Source organism: Thermobia domestica, chromosome 7 (assembly GCF_964235325.1).
Source record: "Thermobia domestica chromosome 7, izTheDome1.hap1.1, whole genome shotgun sequence".
Lineage (NCBI taxonomy): Eukaryota > Metazoa > Arthropoda > Insecta > Zygentoma > Lepismatidae > Thermobia > Thermobia domestica.
The window spans coordinates 87871967-87899636 of NC_137460.1; the positions used below are offsets into that span (position 1 = coordinate 87871967).

General features: G+C 37.7%; 1 protein-coding gene across 2 annotated transcripts in view; it reads right to left on the reverse strand.

Annotated features, from left to right (window-relative positions):
* The window catches only part of LOC145690271 (coiled-coil domain-containing protein 170-like), a 266079-nt gene that overhangs the window by 193116 nt on the left and 45293 nt on the right, over positions 1-27670 (reverse strand). The window lies entirely within an intron of this gene.

Consider the following 27670-nt stretch of genomic DNA (forward strand, 5'->3'; position numbering starts at 1 on the left):
ATTTAATATTTTCAATTTATTTCAACCATTTTCTAACTTATATATGATCAGTGTTTTCCCTTCTTTTCATGTACAGTATGTAGTGAAACAAATACATTATACACACAATGAATTATAGTGTATTTGTTATATGGCACTCATTGGATGACACGCTCCAAACAACAGAGATCAATCTTAAAGTGAAGATGTCCACGAACTTGTCACATCACAATTTCGATTTCACACATCGTTAGTGCTTCGTTAGTGCTGCAAACCCTATCGTTAGTGCTACTACAAAAATAATGTCTCAATTTTTAAGTCACCATTGGTCTGCTAACTTAATGCCAACATGGTCCAGTCAAATTAGACAAAAAGGAGCTAAACTCGGAAAATATTATAACAAGCTGAAATTTACCACATACCTTTTAGAAGGTATATATAACAACATACTAAAAGTCTTGAAATATTCGTTGTCGGGTTTGGCCGCCATATTGGAAAATGGCCGCTAAATAGTGGTTTATAGAGGTAATAACTGGTTCTCACTTTAATAGCTTTAACTCACGTTGTATTTGCACTATTGATATGACTTTTAGTTCATTCGAATAACAAAGGACTACGCTTACAGACACTTACCAATCTACTACACACATGGAGGAAGTAACGGAGGCATTTTTTTTAAAAAAAAAATTCCCAAACTTTTTCTTCTTCCGACTACTTTTTCTTAATCAGTTGAAAATCTCGTCCTCTGGGAGTAGCACTTAAATTTACATTAAATACACCATAATACGCACAATATAACATCTAATATTCATTGAAATCATAGTGATAGAATCGGAATAACAAATAAAGATTCGTTAGGTACTAATCTTTGACTACGCATAGAGTCAAAGAATAAGGCGTTCTGTCAAGCTACATTCTCCAACTGTTATGTTTACTTCTCCAGTTGACACATCTCAAGAGAAGTTCCTTGCGAATCTAAAGAACGAATTTAGATTTATTGAAATACTTTCTAAGCATCTCACGGCTGCTGGCACCAGTATTCTTCAAGCCTCTGAGATGAAATACCCATATTGTGCGTACAGCAATAGAACTCACTCAAACAGCCACACATCCAGTATCAATATTAGGAAAGATATTGATGTGCTTGTACTTTTGGCCTCATTAGCAAGTGAGGAAATATAAAAACAAGCAAGGAAATTCTGTCGCTTTTTGTGTAGGTCTATGTTCAATTTACCCTCACACCGTGAGTTGAATGCGAATGAAGATAAGGTGAAGATCAGTTGTTGGTATGGGTATATCCAAATAATTTAGCTGGTTGTGGCATTTCAGTAACACCTAGAACCTGCGTAAGAATATAGTGAAAATCGGACCTCCACAGAGAGTCATAAGGACGTGTATGCTGTACGAGTTCAAACTGGGGTCAAACGCCGCTGCAGCGGACCGGAAGATATGCCAGACCTTTGGTGAGGGTGTCGTTACTCCGTGGCAGTGCAGCGGTGGTTTAACAAGTTTAAAAACGGTGACGAAACACTGGAAGACCCAGCACGTCCCGGAATACCAACACATGTACAAAATGAAAATTTTGAGGCAGCAATTGAAAGGAACAGTGGCCAAACATGTGAGAAACCGAGACTACAATCCAGTGTGAGTGGAAAAACCATTCGGCAGCTCCGCCATCAACTTGGGATGCACTACAAGTTGGGTCGATGGGTCCCACATGATTTGACTCCGGGCCAGAAAGCAACGGGAGCAGGCACCTGTGTTTTTCGCTGTCTCATCTGAAGAAGGAGCGACTTCTGGACAAGGTGGTGACATGTGACGAGAAATGGGTCCTGTACTAGACTTCACAGCACCGTCATCATTGGTTAGCATCCCATAAGTCGGTTCCAAATCACCCGAAGCCAGCGCCAGATGAATGTCCTCCTTCCTATGTGTTTGGTGGACTGCTCGCGGCGTCGTGCACCGGGAACTGCTACCAGCTGGTCAGAGCATCAATGCAACTGTGTATTGTCAGCAGTTGAGCCGCGCTGAGAAAAATCCGTTCTCCGGACAGCGGTATATTGTACAAATATACGGAATCCTCTTGCTTACTACAGTAACCAGTACGGAGCTTACGTTATCCGTATGCTACATAGGCAATGCCCTTAGATGTTACATCATGCCGTTGCAGGATGTCGGACATCTAACAGTTTTCGTATATCACATGCATATACTCATGTTACATTCCTCAGCTATATGTTATATACGTCCATTTGTATATGAGATCCTGACCGCCTATATTGTTTCATACGGAAAGTACATATAGATGGAACACTTATACGGAAGGTATTATAAATCATGCGTTTTCAGTTATACTTCTGCTGTACGTTAAGTCCAAAACTACAGGAATTACGCATGTACCCTACCTTTTTAAGTACGCCACCTACATTTTTTCTCAGTGCGTGTTAAAAAAAATCTCAAAACTCTGGAGCCAGCACTTCTGAATCGCAAAGATGTCCTCCTGTTACGGGACAACGCTAAGCTTCACGTGGCCAGGATGACCCGGGACACCATTCTACGTCTTGGATGGGAAACACTATTGCACCCGCCATACTCCCCGTCCGATTATCACCTGTTCCATTCCTTGGACAATCACTTTAGAGGACTCCAGCTCAAATCGCTAGTAGAGGTGTAAAATGCACTTGATACCTTCCTCGATTCACGACCCACCAAGTTCTACCGCGATGGAATCCATGGCCTTCCAGATCGTTGGCGGAAAGTCGTCGATGCTGATGGGTACTATTTTTGATCTTCCAGGTTTGTCTTAGGTGACATATCAATGTTCGAAGGTTGTGGGTAAAGAAGCGACTGAACTTTTTTGGTTACCTTTATAGATGTTACATTCATTAAACCTGGCAGGGGAAAGAATCTTGGAAACATGAGGACACATTTAATATTTTTACATGCTGTCTCATGTGCGATACATGATCAGCTCCTTACCGCCAAGGAAAGTAAAAGACATATAATTTGCTGAAGAAACGCAAAGATCTATAAAAACAAGTCGGCATTTACAACGATGAGAATGTAATCCCTGAATCTGTCACTGCTCCTGATGAATTGTTTCTTCTTACTTTATACGGTGCTGAAAGGTCAGTGCTTACCTTAGATTAGCTGCATTATCGAGCATTCATGAAAACTATTGCCAAATAGGGGAAACTGGCCTAAAATTACATACCATGATAAAATGACATACCAGGGGGTTTTGAACGATTGGTGCAAAGAAGAGCTCTGAGAATTTTAAGGTAAGCGTGGAGATGACAACAGTGATCCTCTGCAAATTGGAACACTGAAGTGTCGATATAGACGTCGTGAGAAATTATTTTTGAAAATTAAGTATCCCAAATATTTGTATATGCTTATGTAGTCGCTTGTAGTTCAAAAACGTAGTGTTGTTTTAACATTTCGATCATGGCAATACATTAAGGTGATATTATAGAAAGGCACCGTATTATTTTAAAAGTTGTGAAAACAATAACCTTGGTTCCTTGCTGTTTCTGTTTGATCAACTGTTGAAGGGTAAAATGACATTCCCATTGTTAGGGCAAAATGGCATAGTATGTCATTTTATCCTAAGATATGTCATTTTACATTTTCATTTTCTCTTTTCTCCCTGTGTTTTGAAATTTTGGAAACGAATAAAGGTTTCCTCTAAGTAACTGCCCTAGGAAAAATTGGAAAAATGAATTACTCGATAGTGCACCTACTGGTACTCTTGCACTTGCACAAGAACCTGGCTGGATGACCGGTGAGGCATTTCTTACAGTTTTGAAACATTTCGGTTTGTTTGTGGAACCTAATATGGAAAAGAAGGTTTTGCTCATTGTAGATGGACATTCCAGTCAAAAGAACTTAAAGGTTCTTATTGTTTTTAAAGAAAATGGAATTGTAATTCTGTGTCTCCCACCTCACTGTACCCATCGCATTCAGCCCTTGGATATAGCATTTTTTTTACCATTGAAGACCTATTATAATCAAGCAGTGTCAACATGGATAAAACGCCACCCAAGTAGAACTGTCTCTCAGTATCAGATAAGCTCTCTTTTTTGCTCAGCTCATAGAAAAACTACAATGGTTTATAATGCAGAGAGTGGATATCGAAAGACAGGTTTGTGAACCATTGATCCCAATGTCTTTGAGGACCATCTGTTTGCACCAGCAGAAACAACAAATATTCCATTGTCATCAGAACCAGTTGAGAGCTCAGATAAAACTACTGGACCCCAAAGTAACGGATCCATATCGGTGTTCGATGATTCTACTTCTTAGAAAAAGGGACCAGTCATATCTGATGAAGCCAGTGTTTCACAGCAATTCACCCTGCTTTCGGGGGATCGGAATGTGCCAGTGAAAGAGACTTCCCCAGTTCTGATGGCTCATGCAGGCTTCCTAAGAAGAACCAGGATTTATGGATCTGCAATTCTCACTAGCAGTACATACTTTAATGCACTGAAAGAAAAAAGGCAGAGAAAACTGTAAAGGACAGGAGGAAGTCAACAAGGCAAGTGGGTAGAAAACTAGACATATGTGATTAAAATATGAATGAGAACGAACTCTTCGCGAACGACGACAATGATGAAGAAGATTGTGTCTCTGTTGTAACGAGTTATTCTCTGTGTCCCCTCGAAAATAACTTTGATTGAGGTGTTACCAGTGAAAAAAAGACACATTGTGAATGTGCAGGCGTTTTGCTAAAACAAAAGTTTTTTTTTTTTTTATGAACTCTGCCATTAACTTTTGCCCACAAAAATGATATTCTATTTGATGTAATATTTCCTTCATATTTGCAAGTTATCACAGTGTATTTTCTCTAAATTTGTTGTTCTTACAATATTTTGAAAAAGAGGAAAAAATCTTCTTTCTTTCTTAGCACAATGTTTTTTTTTTTAAAAAAAGAAGAAAATGGAAATTCGTAATAGTAACTAGAAACGAAAGTACCTATGTGCATAAATCAACACCTCTTTTCACATTATATTTCAGAATTTGTATTTCCGTTATTTCTGTAATACTAACAAGTAATAATGAAAGTAGCAACGAAATATGTGTTTAAAAATATTTTTTATCACACTGGATTAATTTTGTAACATTTATTGCGCGTTTAAGGCAAAATGGCATACCTGTCATTTTATCCAAGTATAAGCCTAAAATGACATATTGAGCCTATATATATATATATTACAGCGAGATTATTACCTTCCAAAGCAAGATATAATTCGAGTAGCTACGTTATGATATACTGGTACTTAGAACAAAAAATAACCTTCTTAGCTCTTTTGGTTATGGATTTATTCACGTTAATAAAAGTGATATGTCATTTTAGACCAGTTTTCTCTATTTCATCACAAGTGAAAGTCAGTTGGAAGCTTTGCAACCAAGGGCGCCCATTAGGGAAGGGCAAAGTGGGGCGATCGCCCCCTAGAGGAAATTGTACTTCGGAATATCGAAAACCCAATCAATAGAATTTTTATAATAGTTACAGCAAAATTTGAAACCATATTTGAAATGTCGCTTTTTTGCCCCCTCCCTTGGAAACCACAACATGGGCGCCCTTGTTTGCAACCTACCAGTGCAGCAGCCCATCAGCATTTATTTCGGGTTTACCATTAGGTACAACTCTGGAAGGATAACAAGCTACTCCCTACTTCCTGGTGATCGCAGAGGATTGAAACGTGTTTGAAGCCAATCATATCAGTGAAAGTTCCAGCTCTGGACTCATTTTAACTTATATATTGTAGCTGCAAGATGGGATGTGAACGCATATTTAAGTGCTGAAAAATAAGACTGATATGTACATCGTTGTGTGGACATTGTAATTATAGTGGTTGCATAAATTTCTATTATGAGGAAATCAATCCCGATGAAAATACGAACTTGGACCCTATAGAAACGTAATAAGAAACGTAATAACAGAAACGTAAACCTGCTAACTTGATACCAGCAGACCAGCGACGAAATAGACGGCAGACCACAATTTTGTTTACTCTATCATTACTTCTTCGTTAGTGCGCGTTAGTGCCCCACGTCCCATCGTTAGTGCTCGTTAATGCCGCTTATCCCATCATTAGTACTCCAGATATATCTTCTACATTTTTAAGAAAGCCATTATTGGCCTTCTAACTTCATTCCAGCATACCAGGGACGAAATCTACGGTAGACCACACAATTCTTATTACATCCTTCATTAGTGCTTCGTTAGTGCTGCATATCCCATCCTTAGTGCATAATAGATAAAAATCCATTTTGAAATAAAAATCCATTTTCCCCTCCAAATTTCATGCCAACACGCAACTTACGAAACGATCAACAGACCACAATTTTGATTACACCCGACATTAATGCTTCGTTAGTGCTTGTTAGTGCCGCATATTTCACCGCTAGTGCTTCATATATAACGGATACGTTCTTAAAGAAAGACATTATTGGCTTTTTAATTTCATGCCAGCAGACTGGGGACGAAATATAGGGCAGATCGCTACTTTTATTACACCCGTCATTAGTGCTTCGCTAGTGCTCGTTAGAGCTGTATATCCTATGGTTGGTGCTCCACAGATAACGGCTATATTAAAAAAAAAAAGTCAATTTTCACTTCCTAATTCCATGCCAAAAATCAGTGCACGAAATCTACAGCAGACCACAACTTTGATTACACAAGTCATTGGTGCTTCGCTAGTGCTCGTTAGTGCTGCATATCACATCGTTAGCGCTTCACGAATAACAGCTACATTTTTAAAATTAGCAGGAAGTATTGGCCTGCTAACTTGATGCCATCAGAACAGGGACGAAATTTACGGTAGGCTACAATTTAGGTGACCCCGTCATTAGTGTTTCATTAGTGCTCGTTAGTGTTGCATATCAGACCGTTGGTTGGTGGCTCAGTGGTATGGCGTTCACCTCTGTTGCTTGGGGTCCCTGGTTCGATCCCAGCTCGCGCCGTGTGGAATTTGTGGTTGACAAACAGAATACTTGTGGGTTTTCTTGGGGTTCTCCCATTTCCTCCCACTTTCTTCATTTCACAATTTCATTCATTTCTCATACTCACCGTCTCCTTTAGTCTAACCGGCATATACGTGGGACGCAAAACTCAAAGATTTCATTTTTTTACTCGTCATTTCAGTGCAAAGGATTAAATCGGTAAAAACCAAAGATTTACATAAATACTCAAATGAGAGCATAAATTAGCCATATTCATTTCTCGAAAAAGTATTCAACACATAATAAATAGTATCACAATCAACTAACATCGTTTCTCCTAATTATCGTCGCATACTGTTTTAGTTGCTTCTGCTTTCAACTCCTGCATTACTAAGGCATACAAATATGATGAAATGTGTGAGCACTTTCAACTAATTATTTAAAAAAAATGACTGCATAATGCAAATTTTCAGTTTCTTGGTAACATTACGAATTCAGCACTTAATAAAAACTCCATATGGATATATTCAAAACCAGATATCATCTTATGCAATAACAAAATCAGTACTTATATATGTACTAATTTCTAATATATATCATTTCATTACTTTCCCCCTATTTTGCTTCCATTATCATACGTGTTTCTTATATACAAAAATTGTGTACTTTTATTATTTCATGTCCAAGTAAACCAATAATACAAATCAATAATTTCCACTTCCATTGCTGCCGAAAACGTTATACAAAAATTATAAATTGCGATGCATATTTAAATTTGTTTCTTAGATTGTTATGCAAAAAACATCTGAAAACACGCTGATATAATTACACGAGTGTGTGTGTGTGTGAAATTTTGCTTGCATCGGAAAGTTTGCTCCCATACACCAAGCAAAACTTGAAATGCTGCTGCAAAATTTGCATAATTTCAGACATTTTTGCTAGAATAGTAGCGGGAAAACATTCAAAATAACTTTTAGATTATAATAAAAATCTATATGCTGCTAAAATTACAATAGAAAAACAGTTCTAACTCTATTTTCAATTACCTATGACTATTTGGTTTCATCGTTTACTCAAATTTTTTCATCCTAGTCATTAGAAATATAGTGCATGATTTTTTGTTTGATTCATTAATATATGGAACACACTCTATATGATATCCTGTGGCTCCGCGTAGCGCAGTCGCTAAAGTTCTCTCCTTTAGTGTCAACGGTCCCGGGTTCGATTTCCGTTGGGGATACTCGGTCGGAAAGGTGTAAAAGGGCTTTTTAACCCAACCATCCTTTGTGAGGTTTTTCCTCATTCACACTAGACAAATTCAGGGATGGTTCCTAACATAAAAATCGCAGGCTGCTTCCTTCCTTCCTCGCTTCCACGGGTAGTGTGATCACCGAGGGACGTTATCCCTCATAATGGGATGGACTAAAATGGCCATGGATACTGAAAGTCCAGGAATATAATTCTGATTCCCTTTATAATGTCCTTTTGAACATAACAATCCGATGCTTAGGCCTATTTCTAATACATTCATGAGTGTTTCTCTTCCAATTCCAAATTGACATTTATGTATACACGCATTAAGATACAAATCTTAATACATAGAGGTGAAACTCCATTTTAAGATAGTATTTGCATTTTCACGTCCTCAGAAAATTCTTCTACCATTTCAATGACTAAGAAATTGTGTGATTAACTTGACACGCAATCGTAAACATGCTACGAAATTAGCACCTAGTTTTTTACACGAAGAATTAATTTTCTAATTAAGTTGAACACGTACCTAGGAACATTCAGGTTGCGTTCCAAAGTTTTAATTTCCTTGGTGAAGAAACAAAACGCCAATTCTTAAGTATTATCGATTTTTTGAAGGCGTAAGAGAAATATGATCGTGAATTTCCACAAAGATTTTTTTGAGTTAATACGAAGATTTGTCTATGTGCTATAAAGATTGTTTAGACACTCAACAATGAATACTTCTTGAGAATTGTTGAAAAAATGCTTACGTTTCTATAATTACAATTATTAATTGTGAATATGATTTTGGACGGCTCTATGACAAACATAAAAACGATCATGGAAGTACACAAATGTGGTGTGGTCCTGTAATCGAGTTCATTTGGAGGCGGGTTAGTTGACGAGGAGCGGCCAATACGCCAGTGGTGAAGCGTAATCCCACAAGTAAGGTAGGTCCGATAAACTAATAATTCCATTTAGTTCCACTACAAATATTTTGAAGTGCAGTTCATATTTTCTTCTGTCTGGGATTTGCAGAGGAAATGAGAGGAATTTCCTCCACATTTGCTGTTTTCATTTCCTGGATATTTGAAAATGGAGAGAGAGAAATGTACATTCTTACGGCAGTCAAATTTATTGGATAAGCGTTTGTTACTTGTATCTCCCACTTTAAAGGAGGTACACTACTGCATTTAATTAATGCATCATGTAATAATGATTTCGCAAGAAATGTTAGTGGTCAGAAGGAACTTCATTTGAATCAACGCAAGATTATTAATATTGTATTCTATGCAGTGGGATACATATAAGAGGGTCGCTTCCGGGCTTAAACACTCACTGAAATTTCATTGCATTATATATATATATATAATGCAGAATTTTCACATTTCCAAGAATAAAGTTATCAAAGCCCCTCGAAACAAAATCGTAAATACCCCACTGATTCTATGAAATGGAGAACTCCACTAAAGTTACACACAAATGTTATTGTTTTATTATGTATGGTAGCGTTTGGTAAATTTATACATTTATATTTAATGTATCAGACTTATATTCTACAAGATATTATGGACCAGGCCCCATGTAGAGAAAAAACAGCTTCCTAAACCTAAATTAAACTCCTAAATTTAGGGGGAAAACCTGTATTAAACAAGGTATCAGTAATAGAAATACATAATTCTAGACAGAAACTTCTTACTCTATGTTAAGGAAATCATTTTATAACATATTAGAACTGAAAGATGACTTCAACGCTAAAAGTAAATTTCCAGATTCGAGCCTTCATACCTTTCTAAGAATGCGTGCAATAATCAGCAATACTAGCTTCGCACCCTGAGCAGCATAGCCTGTAAGCCTGTCTGGCGAGCCGCTGAGGCTCAGACGGAAGGATCTCCAAGTGTTTCCAACCTACTATTTTTATTGAAAAAAAAAAACGAAATGTTGAAGTATTGACTTTATTTTATAAGAAATTAAAGATGAAGAAAATATACGGTAGAAAACAGGGTTAGCCCGGCCTCAGAGCCTCATAGTACGCTTCGCTACTGCCTATACCATAAACCATCTTGTACGATTGTCTGTGCACCCGCGAACTGCACCAGATTAAAGCTGAGATGTTACTACAACACGTGCTATATACAGAAAGACCACTATGACATTGTTCCTTCGTTCATTCCCTAAGTATAATAACACTTCCGTGGTGTTGAAAATGAAAATAAATCTTTCAGTTTTACGTCCAACGGTTATGCCGGTTAAGGCTAAAAGAGACGGTGATTATAAGAAATGAATGAAATGAAGAAAGTGGGAGAACCCCGAGAAAACCCACGATCACAGTGTTTTCCACCACAAAGTCCACACGGCGCGAGCTGGGATCGAACCAGGGACCCCAAGCACCGGAGATGAACGCTCTACCACTGAGCCGCCGCGTCCCCTTTTCCGTGGTGTTGTTTTTACATCCCTCAAGACCAGCTTTCCTGTGTCAAACTGGTAACAGCAGATCTGTGTTGACCACAACACTGGACTCTTGGTGTTAAGAGTCTTCATCCCGGCGAAATCAAAATACCGCTAATTTAACAGTAATTATGTGATATCTTCAAATAGATAAAAGATAATTGAAATGTGGAACAAGAGCGTCCTAGACAATATTATTTTGCGTGAGGTACCGTTATCGCAAGTCACCTAGTGGCTTTCCGTTTTCAGCTGTTTAGAAACGCGAAAATAGAGTAGAGGGGGGCAAGAGTACGTGGGGGGTAACGATTCCCTAAAATCAAGTGAATATATTCGCGTATGGCAATAATGCGTCACGTGGAGTTTGATGTTAATGGCGTCTAAAACCTAAACAAGTTTGAGTGAGCTGCGGCAAACTACAAGCTATCTAGGTAATTATTTATGTTTTTCTAATAGTTTGATATAATATTGGGACATAAGTAATTAATGAATAACTTACACAATTTTTTAACGTTTTTCAAAGTAATATAAAGCGTTAGTTTCTAACATATCCATTGTTTAACAGGATGGAGTAAATTGCCTTTCTTCCAACAGTTAGCTGTACATCACGGGAAAGTCAATTGTGTAGTGAGGGGGCAAGGGTACGCAGATACCTACGGGGCAAGGGTACGCGTGCGTACTCTTGCCCCTTCTGTCCTATGAAAAAGAATCCAATTTGATTTAGATCTAACAATCAAAAAAGAATGTAAATTCCGTTGTAATAGAGAGTGGCGGCAAACTTTACGAATACTGGTTCCCATATGTAGCCTCTAACGTTAAGAATTCTGAAGAATCCTGATATTTTCTGATGTATGAGGGATAAATTGTTATTCTAAATACCACTCCTTACATAAAATATCTAAGGTGGTGTTTGAGTTTTCGAAACAGATAAACGTGTGAGATAGTTAAATCTGCAGTTATTGAATAACATTACGCTTGCTTATTTTATTCAGGTTTCAGAAATGCTACACTTTGTCCTCTTTTATCTTAAATGTCAGTAGTTTTCAGTAATAAATTTCAATGGGCCTTATGCAGTCATTCTGACGCGTGATTAATGCCATACTAAAAAGTTCGACTACCATATGTTTTCTGTAGTAGTCAGTCCTTTAGTATTCATACGTTAAAATGACTCTGCATAAGACGGTATCAGCCCAATGATTGGTATGGGATCCTATAAAGATATATGAAGCTAACCTAACCTAACATTTGACAATATGTAGCTTCATCAAAGATAATCGAGAAGTTTTCAAGTTACCCTCGTAGGTGACAAGCATTCTGTAACTGATGGAATAAGCCAAATTTGGAAATATATTTTTATAAAGGGTCTAAATAATATCTGATTTTTTTTGTATCCTATGCATTCCCATCACTGATTTAAGGAGAATTAAGGATTTTTCTTTTCTTTTTTTTAAATGAGAATCTGCAACGTCTTTAGGTACAATAAAGCCAGTAGGCCTATTTACCGAAGAAATGGAGAACGAATTAGTGGAATATATCACATTACTGGATCAATTCTTCTATGACTTAACTTTAAAAGATCTAAGAAGAATGGCATACAATTTTGCTGAACGTAACTAGTTGCCCCATATCCTTTAGCCATGCGAATCGAATGGCAGGAAGAGATTGGACAGTCTTTCCGTCGTAGACATATGACAAAAAGCCACAAGTTGAACGCCTTTTTAATTGTCTAAAAGATCTTGCAAGAGAAAACGGTTTTTCTCTACGGGATATCTACAACATGTACGAAACTGGCATAAATACGGTTCCTCATAAAAATCAGTTGTGTATAAAACTGTGATTTTGGAGTTAACATAACAGCTGTTTCCTGGTGAGTGCATTTGGTTCCTTTATTCCCCAGATATTCCCCAGAAAACGAATGAAACAAGAATTATTCGATGGCTCGCCGCCGGGTTCTGTGGGAATGATATCTGATTCTGGTTCATCAACTCAACTTTTCGTAGAATGGTTATATTATTTATACCAATGTGTGCGATCAAATTCGGCTACGAAAATGGTATTGTTACTTGTTGACAATCATACCTCTCACATTTCAATCGAGGCGACTGATTTCTGCAGGCAAAATGGGATAGTGATGTTGAGTTTACCACCCCATACCAGCCATAATTTGAAACCATTAAATCGCTCCTGTTTTCACCCGCTGAAATCCTGGTATTCAACAGTGTGTGATAAATGGATGAGGAATCATCCATCCCACCTAATTCCAAGTTGCGAGTTTGCTTACTGAGGCTTACTACAAAAGCTGCAATCTTTGGTATCCAGCCTTCAAGAATCTGGAGTTGTCCTACTGAATCCAGATGTGTTCACTGAAGAAGATTTTCTTCCCTCTATTGTAGATGTGGTAGACTTAAATGCAGAAGCCAGCTCTGAAGATGGAAGCATTCCTGAAGCAACAAATCAAGAATCAGACCTGAATAGAGCCCAAAATCGTTCATCGGATGATTCACTGGAAGTAAAAAGGGGCTCATGCGGCGCATCCAGATCAAGCACTCCTTTGCCAGTCGCTCGTCCTCCTCCATCTGTTACCAAACCTTCAAATAGTAACTCTAGATCCTTACTAGAAACAAACAAGAGCTCATGCGGACTGTCCACTTCGAACACTCTTCAGCCGGTTGCTCGTCCTCCTCCATCTGTTACCAAACCTTCAAACACTAACGCTAGATCCTCACTAGAAACAAGCAAGAGCTCATGCGCACTGTCCACTTCGAACACTCTTCAGCCGGTTGCTCGTTCTCATTCATCTGTTACCAAACCTTCAACCAGTAACGCTGGATAATCACTAGAAGCAAGCAGGAGCTCATGCAGATTATCCACATCAAACAATCCTCCGCCGGCTGCTCGTTCATCTGTTACCAAACCTCCAACCAATAAAACTGGATCTTCACTGGAGGTAAGCAGGGGCCTATGTAGACCGTCCACATCATGCACTCCTTTGGTGGTTGTCAGTCCTCCTCCGACTGTCCCAAGCCCACAACCAAAAATCTTGATCTTCTCGAGGTCAATCAGAGATTCTGACATCCTCTCCTTTCAAGCAGAACTTACTTCTGAAACGGCGCTCTCCGAAGAGCAAAGGCAAACATCAACTTGCACCAAGAAAGCTACAACCGAAGGTAACTCCTCAGGTCAGTGAGGAAGTAGTATACGAGTGTTCATTATGCAATATCATCTACAGTGATTTACCAATAGAAGACTGGATCAAGTGCGCAAGATGCCATGAATGATGGCATGAACAATGCACATCATATGAAGGAGTAGGCACCTTCATCTGTGATAATTGTTAATACTTTTTTTGGGAGCGTACTCTTGCCCCTTTGATTTTTGAATGATTTCATTTTACGAATTATACTTCCTCCAAGGACAGAGGTATATAAAAGTTGAGTTCACATTTTGTAAAGGAGAGTTCAAGTTTTGCGTTGCATGTAAAAGTTTTCCGTTGTAACTATTTTTTACCAAAATATATAAGTTTAATTAAAACTTGCGTACTCTTACCCCCCTTTCCTCTAAATGCCGATTTTCAAAATGGCTCGAAATCGAAAGCAGATAAGTCGTGATAATGGTTTCTTATGTAAAATAATATTGTCTAGGGCGCTCTTGTTCCACATTTCGATTATCTTTTATCTATTTGAAGATATCACATAATTACTGTAAAATTAGCGGTATTTTAATTTCGCCGTGATGAAGACTCTTAAAGTGGTAGTCATGCTGGCACCACTGAGCTGCTGTAAAATTGAGTTATGTTTAACACCATCATTTTTTGTTTTGTAGTAGGCAACTAAATTAATGGTAACAAGTAGGTAAAAATTTTACAGTATCTATTTGGTAGCTAATTCCTGGTAATAAACACTATAGAATTTATGGTAAACATGTTGTAAAATTACTCAGCCGTATTCAGAGTCGTTTCTACCTATAATTAGTGTCATATTAAGAGTTTGATTAACGCATAATTCTAACTTATGTATTTAGAAACGCATTGGTTTATGATATCCACGATTCATTTCGAGAAAGGCCAGCTACGACTTTTTCGTAGTGTTGTCCAAACATATTAGGAGTAGTGCTGTTGAATTTTTGTGACATTTGCGGTTTTCGGTTTTTGAGAAAACCGATTTTCTGAAAACCGAAAACCGCAAATGCGGTTTTCAAAACCGAAACCGCAAAAGCGGTTTTCAAAACCGAAACCGCAAAAGCGGTTTTCAAAACCGAAACCGCAAAAGCGGTTTTGGAAACCGAAACCGCAAAAGCGGTTTTCAAAACCGAAACCGCAAAAGCGGTTTTCAAAACCGAAACCGCAAATGCGGTTTTCCAAACTGAAACCGCAAAAGCTCTTTTCGAAAGCGAAAGCCGCCCGAGACCGTGTTTACAGTTTTATAAGGATTGTCCTTTTCAAAGCAGAAACAATGTTTGCTGTTTTTAATTACACCTTTTAACAATTGTGAAAGCATCTATCGATCGAGACAAATGTATTGATGTATATGTGTGTTTTAACTTTTTTTATTTGCTCCAAGACTATTATGGTAATATGTGCAACACAGTGCGAAAGGGATAGTTCGATGGTTGTACAAGTCATAGCTAAATTAGCTTTTTCCTTAGCTTTTTTTTTTTTTAGTTATTTCTTTGACGACACTTTCAGTGTACTTTTCGGCTGCAGGGAAGCAAACTGGACCCCACCTGATTTTCATATATGTTGTAAATTATACCACCAGGAACACGAATCTGAAGGAATTTTGACATTTCGAATGTCAGAACTCGAGATATTCGAACATAAATTGACGATGGAAGCAAACTGGACCCCACCTGATTTATATATATTTTGTAAAGTAGACCACAAGGAACACGTATCTGAAGGAATTTTGACATTCCGAATTTCGGAACTCGAGATATTCGAACATCAAGTGAAAACGGAAGCAAACTAGACCCCAACTGATTTTTATATATTTTGTAAACTAAACCACGAGAAACACGAATCTGAAGGAATTTTGACATTCCGAATTTCGGAACTCGAGATATTCGAACATAAAGTAACCAGGAAGCAAAAAGGACACTATTTGATTTTTATATATTTTGTAAACTGGACCAAAATTAGCAATTATCTGAACGAATTTTGACATTCCGATTTCCCGATCTCGAAATACTAGAACTTATACAGTAGTTTTATGTAATATGTATAAAAGTAACGAAGAAAGTTCTGTCGCTTTTTGACCTATCACTTAGAGCATCGATATGTCACCTAAGACGTACCTGGAAGATCAAAAATAGTACCCATCAGTATCAATGACCTTCTGCCAACGTTCGGGATGGGCATGGATTCCTTCGCGGTAGAACTTGGTTTGCCGTGAAGCGAAGAAGGTATCAAGTGCATTTAGCACCTCTACTACGGAGTTGAACTGGAGTCCTCTAAAGTGAGTGTCCAAGGAAAGGAACAGGTGATAACCGGACGGTATAATGTCCGGACAGTATGGCGAATGCAATAATGTTTCCCATCCAAGGTGTAGGATGGTGTCCCGGCTCATTCTAGCTATGTGGGGCATAGCGTTGTCCCGTAATGGGGAACCCCTTAGCGATTGAGAAGTGTTGGCTCCAGGGTTTTGAGTTTTTCTTGAACACGGCTCAACTGCTGACAGTAGACAGTTGCATTGATGTTCTTCTCTGACCACCCGGTAGCAGTTCCCGATGCACGATGTCGTGAGCAGTCCACCAAACACACAGGAGGAATTTCTGCTGCATTACTGATTTCAGCTGTTTTGGAACCGGTTCATGGAATTTTAACCAATGATGACGGCGCCGTGGAGCTTCGTACAGGACCCAGTTCTTATCACATGTCAACATCCTGTCCAGAAATGGCTCCTTCCTCAGACGAGACAGCAAAGAATCACAAGTGTCTGCACGCGTAGCCTTCTGGCTCGGAAACAAATCATCTGGGACACATAGACCCAACTTGTAGTGCTTCCCAAATTAATGGAGGTGCTGGCGAATGGTTTCTCGACCAACATTGAATGTTAGCACCAGTTCCTCACATGTCTGTTCGGTTCAATTGCTACCTGAAGATCCTCATTTTGTACATGTGTTGGTCTTCCGGCACGTGTGGTGCGTCTTTCGTGAGTGTTTCGTCATCGTTCTTAAACTTGCTAAACCACCCTTGCACTGTCTGCGTAATCACGACACCCTCACCAAAGGCCTGAGGTATCTTCCGCCGCGCTACAGTGGCGTTTGATCCAAGTTGGAACTCGTACAGCATACACGCCCCTATGACGCTCTGTGGAGGTTCCATATTCACTCCGTCCTTAAATACATTTACGTTGTAACTGAACTGCCACAACCAGGTAGAATGTCGGATATACCCACACCAACAACTGACCTTCGCCTTATCTCCATTCGCATTCAACTCACGGTATGAGGGTCAATTTTACACAGAACTCCACAAAAAGCGACAGAACTTTCTTGGTTACCTTTATATATCTCACAGGACATAATATGTTTCGTATAGAGAATATTGTTTTTTTTCATATAGCGTCTATATTAAACTTTAAGTTTTAATATCTCGAGTTCCTGAGGTCGGAATGTCAAAACGCCTTCAGATTCATGTTCCTCGTGATCTAGTTTACAAAATATATAAAAATCAGGGGAGGTCCAATTTGCTTCTCTGCATTCTACTTTTCAAACGAAACAGTTTTCCAAAGTATACATTTTGCTTCAAACTGAGTTCTGCCCTGGTTAAGAAACGTAAATTCGCTTCTATAAGAGTCTTTAAAGTTACACTTGAAATTGTCGTTCGGCATTCTTGTAGCTTGTGAAAGCATTAATAATTCAAGTATGTTTGTTACATCTTCTACAAACGAATATTCATTCGTATAGAACCTCCAATACATTACATAGAAAACACATGAACTATACAAAGAAAACCATTGTGCATTAGAGCAGATCTTTTATTAGCAAATGATTCTGCACACGCGCACTGCTCAGACAGCCCAGAGCCTGAGCCTGAGCGCGAGTCCAAATTTAACTCAATCGCGATTGAGATTGTCAAAGGTGTAGTGGTTTACGTTGAATATACCATACCAACACTTTATCAACTAAGTCCTCTTAGATTTTTCTCCAATCCCAAAAAGCGGGTGGTTTTTCGTGATTAAGATATGTTTAAGCGGGGGACGAATATATAACCTGAAAATCGGGTGGTACCCGCTAAAATAGGGTAATAAGCCAACACTAAGCTCAATAGAAATAAGGTATATCCCTATTTAAAATCACTACACATGCAACTCATGAAATTCAATTTGAAATATCATCCACTTAGACTGACATCTTTTGTATTATTATTACTCTTTCCACATATTTTTAAAAATAGTACTGCCACTCTTTCTTTTGTTAACAAAAAGGCACCATCTCCCTTTCTTAATATAAAGAAAGAGAAAAGAAAGAAAGAAAATCTCTATCGCAATACACAATTTTATTGTTGATTTGTTGCCACTCCGATAAATGTGAATGTTGTGGTTTTGCATGTGTCGACTGGCTTCTTATCGCAAGTCCCAGACACCTGCAATAGTTTATACTAGACGGAAACACCGATCATATTGTCTGTATCTTTTTACTTCCCAATAACGATAGCGTGCCTGTTTGAGAAATTGCAACTTTTTTTTTTATTCTGCCAATTGTAAAAGTATAGAATTTCCCTACAATTTAGGACATTTTAAGAAAAAATACCTTCTTTTCCTTCTGCAAATTTTGATCATTTTTTCCCTACGCCGCACAGTGGTCCGAATAGCGAAAAAGGTGGACAAAAGTCATTTTATGAAGTTGAAGTTACAGACACAAAAGAGGTGTAACAGTCATCATCGAGAGTCAGTTCATGAGAATAACATGATATTGACTGAATTATCTCTTAGTACCGGTAATTATAGACGTCCCAAAATGGCAGAAGCTTCGTTGCAGGAAATTAGCAAATTTGTGACTTGAGTTTGGGAAATTGTTTTCCGAGCAGCCATGAGAATGAGGGGGCATATTGTAATTATTATGCACTTGGTATAGTATTATGTACGTGACACAGTTAGAATGAGCAATGTGTATTGCATCGTAGTAGTTATAGTAAATACATATATTAGTACTCGTATGTATTGGAGTACTACAGACTTCTCGTAGAGTTTTAAAAAAATGGATACACATGTATACCACGAAATTTAAACATGGATAACAGTCGATAGTTGTCAATAAGCTGTATAAGTTTCATTGTCTACTTCCGTCTACTGCAGGAAATATGACCTTGGAATTATGATATTGAAGGTGTCCGCTTGAGGTGGCGAGACGAGCAGAAGATAAGCACGTAAGTTATAGCGTTTGTTTGACAGTGCAAGCACACGGAGTTAGTTGAGAACGACAGAGCCGCGTGTAAGGTAGTTATCACAAAGCTATTGAGTGTTTGTAGTGTGTGTTTCAGCATTGTGTAGTGTGGGGAAGTAAACAATGGATATACATATATCGCGTCTGGAGTTGCATGATAAAATACAAGAAAACAGAAGGAAGACCCGTGTGCAGCAAGAAGAAAGTGTTGTGCAATATGTGAAAAACAAGTGTGGATTAGATATAGATAGCGAAGCCACAAAATCGCTGTATCATGCAATGAGGTTGCATTTCTTTATTCCGTATTATTGGCGCTGGAATAAGTGTCGGAGTAACGAAAGTTATTTTGTATGTAAATATTCGGGCTGGTTGAAGCAAGAAGTACATCTTACAATCACAGATGTTCCTTCCACTCCGTCGTCGGCAACAACTGGACGTCCTTCCAAAGAATTTCACGAAGTGTGTGACAGAACTAAAAGACGAAAAACGCAATCGTTAAGAAGTAATACAAGTACGCCTGAACTTGCATATGCTACGGTGATGAAGTTGCGATCTGACGGGGATGAACAAGCTGCAAAATTGTTGCAAGAAGTAACCACAACAACACCGACCAGGGGCAAAAGAATTCGTGACACTTGGATAAAGGAACGACAAGAAGCAACGAAGCTATCAGACGAGGAAGCGTTATCGATGATTGTCTCTACGAACTTAAGTAAACACCAATATCAGGCAATTAGAACCACGGCAATTAAACATGGTCACACGCTATATCCGAGCTACTATGCTATTCTGCAAGCAAAAGAAGCAACATATCCGAAAAATATAAGTGTAAGTGAAAGTGAATGTGAGGTGAAAGTTCAAGAGTTACTAGACCATACTGCAAACCGAATTTTGAAACTTTTGTCGGACAATGAGCCATCATTAAGAGACAAAGCGTATATATTGCATTGCAAGTGGGGTTTTGACGGGAGTTCTGGTCACTCACAATATAAACAGACATGGACTGAAAGTGGCATGAGTGACGCAAGTTTATTTATGACAGCGATCGTTCCCTTGCGATTGGTTGATAATGAAACAGGAGAGTGCGTGTGGAGAAATGAAAGACCACCATCAAGACGTTTCTGCAGACCTATTCATCTCCGTTGGATTCACGAAACCACTACTGTTGCCCAGGAAGAAAGAGACTATATAAATAAACAGATAGAAAGCTTACAGCCATTAAGAAACAATACCCTGACTGTACACTACTCCCTTATACTATCAATGGTTGATGGCAAAATATGCAATGCCATCACCAACACATCAAGCCTGAAATGTTACATCTGTGGCGCGAAAATTTCACAAATGAATGACCTTAAAAGAATGACAAATGTGCCACAAGATCTATCCCATTTGGAGTTCGGACTTTCCATCCTCCATGCACATATTAGATTTTTTGAGTGTATCCTTCATATCTCGTATAGATTAGATTTTCAAAAGTGGAAAGCGAGTACGAAAGATGGAACTCGTCAAATGTTCGAAAGCAGAAAACAAATTATCCAAGAGAGGTTCAGATGCATACTAGGCCTCAGTGTGGATATTCCCAAACCTGGCTATGGAACTACCAATGACGGTAATACCGCCCGCAGGTTCTTTGCAGCTCCTCAAATAGCTTCGGAGATAACAGGAGTGGATCAGCAGTTAATCACGCGCTTTGGAAATATCTTGACAACAATTTCCTGTGGACATGACATAGATGTTGCAAAATTCGACACGTACTGCATCGAAACTGCTCAGTTATTTGTGCGATTATATCCCTGGTACTACATGCCACCCACCGTGCACAAAGTTCTCATTCACGGGTCAGTAATTGTGCAGGCAGCTCTTTTACCGATTGGGGAGCTTTCAGAGGAGGCCCTTGAATCTAGACACAAGGATGTGCGGAAATACAGAGAACACAACACTCGAAAAACATCAAGAGTAGCCAGTAATTTGGATCTCTTTCAAAGGCTGTTGTTGAGTTCGGATCCAGTAATTTCCACCTTGGTAGGACTCCCAAAGAAAAAAAGCCATAAACTGCCTCAGGATGTGATTGCGCTACTGAAAATAACCACACAAGATGACGAGTCTGCAAATACTTCATCTGAAGACGAGTTAGGCTTGTAACCAGGTGAGTGCTCATTAGCATAATCAACTACTTCTCCTTTTGCTCCGCTATATTAGATACTCTATATTTAATTTTACTCCTAATATGAGATTCGTACTTGCCTCATACCAATTTCAGCTCCGTAACATGCATTTTCTTACATTTTCCGCCATATTGGATTCGCCATTTTGAAGTTTACAATTTTCTTATCAAACTTCGTAATCTGTGACAGTGTAAACCCTCTGTGCCCAATTTGAGATCCATACTATGAATCTGTCACCTTTTGGTCCGCCATATTGGATCCGCCATTTTGAACTTTTCATTTTTGATATCAAATTCGTAATCGTCAACCTTACAAACCATTATATACACAATTTCAAAACATTTCAAGAACTCCTTCCATTTTTGTCCACCTTTTTCGCTATTCGGACCACTGTGCGCCGCCGAGGGAAATTTCCCTCCATTTGGCAACTGTGAGCCGGTGTAGGGAAAGATTCTTTGCTGTTTTCTCGTCGTTACTTGATATTAGTGCTGTAGATTTTTTGTGACATTTGCGGTTTTCAAAACCGAAACCGCAAAAGCGGTTTTCAAAACCGAAACCGCAAAAGCGGTTTTCAAAACCGAAACCGCAAATGCGGTTTTCAAAACCGAAACCGCAAATGCGGTTTTCGAAACCGAAACCGCAAAAGCGGTTTTCAAAACCGAAACCGCAAATGCGGTTTTCAAAACCGACATTTCGGTTTTATGAAATTTCACTTTTTTCAAAAACCGGTTTTCGGTTTTTTCAAAAACCGATTTCGACAGCACTAATTAGGAGTAATCACGGTCAGAGTGAATAACCCAATTTACATTGATTTCTCTTAATGTGTTTGGACAACCCTGTTTAAAAGTCATGGCTTGCCTTTTCCGATAAAAATCATGAATATGATAAAGAATGTGTTTCTAAATACATAAGTTAGCATTACGTGTTAGTCGAACTCTTAGTATGAAGCTAATCACACGTGAAAACATCTCAGAATGCAACTGATTATGAGTTTTCACACTGATACATGAAGCGTATCGTTGTGAAGTACATTTCAATTTGTTTCATCAGCTTTATATTAGGTTACCAGATTATTTTCATGCAATCCAGGAACATTCGTTTCCTTTAATTACCGGTATCTTTTTTTAAAAAAAATCTAATCTAGATTCTTTTAAAAACATATTTGCTAAAAGAATCACCCCCCCCCTTTCCAACAATCTCTCAATAAAAGTTATCAGTAAAATATTGCTACTGACATTGTATACATAAAGCCTCTGCTTGCAGTAAAATTTTGACCACATCCATTTATAGTGATTTTTTTTTTTTTAAGTATGGAAAGTGATATCGGGAAAAGTATGAACTGGAGCTTTGTAAAATGGACTGAAGAATTATGAATAGCTTTTAGAAGATAGAGACGTTAGAGCAGGCCGGTAGCCAGAACAAAAATGTAGGGGAGGCCTGAAGTTGATGGGGAAGGGGGGGCGATCCAACCATATTATAGCTCATCACCATATTATAGTTCATTTGCAATACTATCGTGAAAAGTTTAGGGGGTCCAGCAAAAATTTAGGGGGGGCGGACTCCCTAGACCCCTTGGATACGGGCCTGCGTCAGAGGGACAAAATTTCCTCAGGGATGAGAGATGGAATATAGGAACTGTTCAAGGAGAAAAAAAGGAACTTCTGTTGACTTTAGGTTTGTAATGAACCAAAATCATTTTTCTTAAATGAGGGAGGTGGTCTTTAGACTTTTTCTTCTTTTGGCTCCTCTTACTTCTACAACTAATTATTAGGTCCCCAATAAGTATGGGAAAGCTCATACAACGGTTATGTCCGTTCGTCCTTCTGACCATCTGTAGGCAAGTATCAGAGTTAAAACGGCAGAGATAGTGAGAAACAGTTTCTGATATAAATTTAGAGCCTCAAGGATAGGTTTCATTTCCATATTCAATTGAGAATAAGTAAAAATTATTATTTCCGGTTTTAATATTATTCATTAATAAACTTAAAATGGTATATATATATATATATATATCTATCTATCTATCTATCTATCTATCTATATATATATATATATATATATATATATATATATATATATATATATATATATATATATATATATATACCAAGAAAATATATTTGGATATGAAGTTACTGTCCCAAGACTAGATTCAACCTCGGCTCTAATGCCTCTATTAAAACCGGAAACAGTGGAAATATACTACTACCTCCGGTTTCAATATTGATCCTTATGGATCAAAAACGGTAATAGATAACAAGAAATGGTTTCTTTGAAAAAAAATAGTATTGTTAGAATAGATTAACTCTCTACTTTAACATACTCTATTGAAACTGGAAATTATATAAATCTCTCGGTTTCGGTTTGAATAATGCTGGATTTTCATAGAGCAATATCAGTAAGAGACAGCAAAATGTACTTTTGATATAGTTCGCAATGTGAAATGAAAGTCACTTGTTTAATTACACATTTTTATTGCCCTAAAGGACAAAAACTAAAGTACACCCCCCACACACATATCTATCTATCTATCTATCTATCTATCTATCTATCTATATATATATATATATATATATATATATATATATATATATATATATATATATATATATATATATATGTATGTATACAGTATTGTATGTATGTATGTATTCACACAGTGGATAAATAAAACTCAGAACAAATCACTACAGTTGAATAAATACATGATTAAATTGAGTTTCAAATATTTTTTTCAACCGTATTGTTGTTTGCTTAAAGATTTATTTATCTGAATAAGAAAAATGAAATGAAATCTTTGAGTTTTACGTCCCACGTTTATGCCGGTTAGGCTAAAGGAGACGGTGAGTAATGAATGAAATGGTGGAATGAAGAAAGTGGGAGGAAACGGGAGAACCCCGAGAAAACCCACGCACACGGTGTTTGTCCACCACAAAGTTCACTTGGAGGGGGCTGGGATCGAACCCGGGACCCCAAGCACCAGAGGTGAACGCTCTACCACTGAGCCACCGCGGCCCCATTATCTGAATAAGAATTTGACAAAGTTAAAATGTGAATTTTGAAATGTGAATGTAATACCGAGCTTTATTTATTTATTTTGTTGTTCGAGGCGTTCGCTTCGTCGAGTGTGCGACGCGTCAGTAAATGGAATCTGGCTGCCAACCCAGTTTTGCTTCCTATAGGTAGTATGAAAGTACAGTAAATTACATTCGTGTTTTTCTTAACATAGTAACACTTTTACATAATATTTCTACTTGGAACTAGAAGTGAGTGAAGTTCTTTATATAGTAGTTAAACAGGCACGTAGCCAGGATTTCGAAATAGGGGGGGTCCGTGACGAAATACTGTGGTTATCACACCAGGGGCTAGATCATTCTAAATTATTTTAGTGGCAACATATATTCGTTCGTTTAGCGAGGATTTAGCGATTCGTTCGTTTAGGGGGCTGGCATGAAATACTATGGTTGAGGGGATCGAGCAATTTAAACTATTTTACTGACAACATACCCATATTGGTCTTTTAGGACAAAAAAATGAGGACATGTTAGTAAGTATTTTAAGAAGAAAAACTATTTCGAAATCTTGAGTAAAAGAAAATAAAAAGTATTGAAAAAAGATATAGACTTTCGAGGTCATTCGAACTCGGTTCTACTTGTCTTCTTTCTTCTTTTTATTCTTATCTTCGTTTAATGCCATCAAGGATAGCAACGAGACCTCTTTCGGGAGTAAAGACATCCTATAAAATGGATTAGAGGTACCCCGAAATTCAAAATGGCTCATATTATTGGTGATTCTGGGCATTTCTTAAGTTCTACCTGAGAGTCTATGTTATCTATGCAGATAGATGGAATTTCGAATGCTTCGTTACAATAATACCAATTTTCAACCCCCCTCCCGGTTTCCTCCACACAAAGCTCCTCATAAGAAAGAGTAATCAAACACTTGCTGTAGCTTTATATTTTTGACGCTGATTCATCTTTTTCTCGTTTCTTTTTGTTTCATCCTTCCTTAATATTTTTCAATTCTGGATCCGAAGGGGGGGGGGGGTCCGGACCCCCCGGACCCACCCCTTGGCTACGTGCCTGAGTTAAAACTAAATGAAAATAAAAATTCTTATTTTCTTCCCACGTTCGCCGACAAAGCTGCCTACAAGTGCTGCACGCAAAGGGCGGAAATGCAGCAAAAGCTATGTACACAATGTGAAATACATTTCCAAGTGAAATATACTGTATGTTCTGTCGAATGCAATTAAATTGTGTGTATTAATTTTCAATATAATTTCACGATTATGTAATGTGTGTGGATGAACTGCCGATAGGAAAAAAAGTATTTTAATATTTACTAACTTCAATTTTTGGTTAAGAAAGATATTTTAAGTTTTCCAGCTTCAATATTATCTTCTGTGACCCTAACCGAATTGTTCCTTATCGATAATGCGCCGTGCTCATTATTTTTGGGATGTGAATGTGAAAGGAAATTGAAAAAACCCTAGAAAATCTACGAGCATGTTGTCCACTATAAGTTTATGTATCCGGAGATTGAACCCGGGATCACTCGCACCATAGTTGAGCGCTGTACCTGTACCACTGGGCACTGTGTTCCCTATCATATTTTTATTTACACAACGAAAAGATAGTAATTACTAATACCAACTTCATATTTGCATTCCTTACAAACATTTAATATAATTGCTTTGTGTAACATTCTCCTTAGGCCACATCAATATCAAATATCAACATTACTTACAGGAAACTTGATAAAATATCATTGTATATAACATTACTGTATTAAAATTGAACAGGTGTAGGTGAATGGTAAATATTCAAACCATGCAATCGGGAGAATCACGGTTTGAATCCTGCGATCTAATAACTTACATTTTTAGAGAATCTCACATGTTAATTCTGGAATGGTAATTTAATATATAGGCTAGCTAACTTACTTTCAAAACTTCTGGCAGTGTTTCATTGCAATAATAATAATAATAATAATAATAATAATAATAATAATAATAATAATAATAATAATAATAATAATAATGCTTGTTTTTTAACAACATTCCCGTAAGCTTTTCAACTTTCAAAAATGTGTAATCTACTGAGTCATCAAACATTCTGAAGCAATAGTAAAGTGCTTATCTTAGTAATCTGCGTTACATACGCAAAACATTCAACAATGTTTTCCCCTAATGCATAACGAAGAGTGAGTATTGATTTGTTGACAAACGTTGCAGGTTTAAAATGTCTTTATATGTGTTACGTTTCCGTGTGTATGCATGTGTGTGTGTAAGCCGAGTGCTCACTTGTTTGGTCAATAGAAGGCCAGCAACGAAAAGCAATGAACATCGATCTCAGCACGCGATTCTACTTGTTATACGAATTCCATAAAGGGAACTTCGGCATGAAAATTATGTTAGGTCTTAACTATAATAAGGAGAATGTAAATACTGAAGGTGAAGTTTGATGCAGGAACAAAGAAAGATAAGTCCGTATGCTCTGATAGTAAAGTTTCAATTTTTGAAATATTCTCAGAAGTCAATTCTCAATTCAAAATATTTGCCAAAATATTCCAAAATTGTTTTTAAACATAAACCTCGGATATCGCTAGTCTGAGCTGAGGCCATTACATATTACTAAATGTTGATAGTAAGAAATAGGAAAAAAAAGAGTACCTATATTTATATAATGCGGTAAAGGGAAATTTTTGGAAAATTCCACTTACAGTGAATGGCCTCAAGATTCGAACCTGGAACTTTTTCATTGCGAACCAAGAACGTTAACTGTTTACTTATACCCGTTCGACGTGTTAAACATTTTACTTCTCATTTTAATAGTACATACTTATAATATTAATTATATCATTGGCGGATCTTTAAGGTAAAAACTGGGCAGGCAGCCAGAGCCCAGACAATGATAGGGCTTACTAAAAACTTTAAAACGTACATAAATAATAGTTTAAATTCTTTTTCACACTCGAAAAACTGGGGGGTCTAGGCCTCCGGCTAGATACGCCACTGTTAATTATATAAGTTAAGCAAAATAGACGGCGCTTTCAAGATTATGTTCGTTGCTGAGAAATGTTATTTATACTTGATTTTGTTAGTTTACGTTCCAAGTTTACACCATTTCATCTAATGCAAATCGATAATTTAGGTTAGTACTTGTACTCCAAGTGAATGTATTAATACTTCAGCCACTTGTAATGGACACTTCGAAAACAAACCATTTAAGCTCCTAATAAAGTGACACCTAGTTGACCATCCAGAGACTTATGGCAATTGTCTAACTTATCCAAGTAGCCAACTATCGAAGTAAATTTCATATCGAAGGATGTGTCTACATGGTTTCACAGATAGGTCTATGCGATTAATTTAAGCCAGTGGTCAAGTTACAAAAACTGATACCTTAGTATAGTTACTTAGCAAGGTTTACTATATTTCTAGTAGTAAAAATTTTATATTAGAATTCCTGTATTTTGGTTCTGTACCGTATTTTAGTTTTCTAAATAACGAA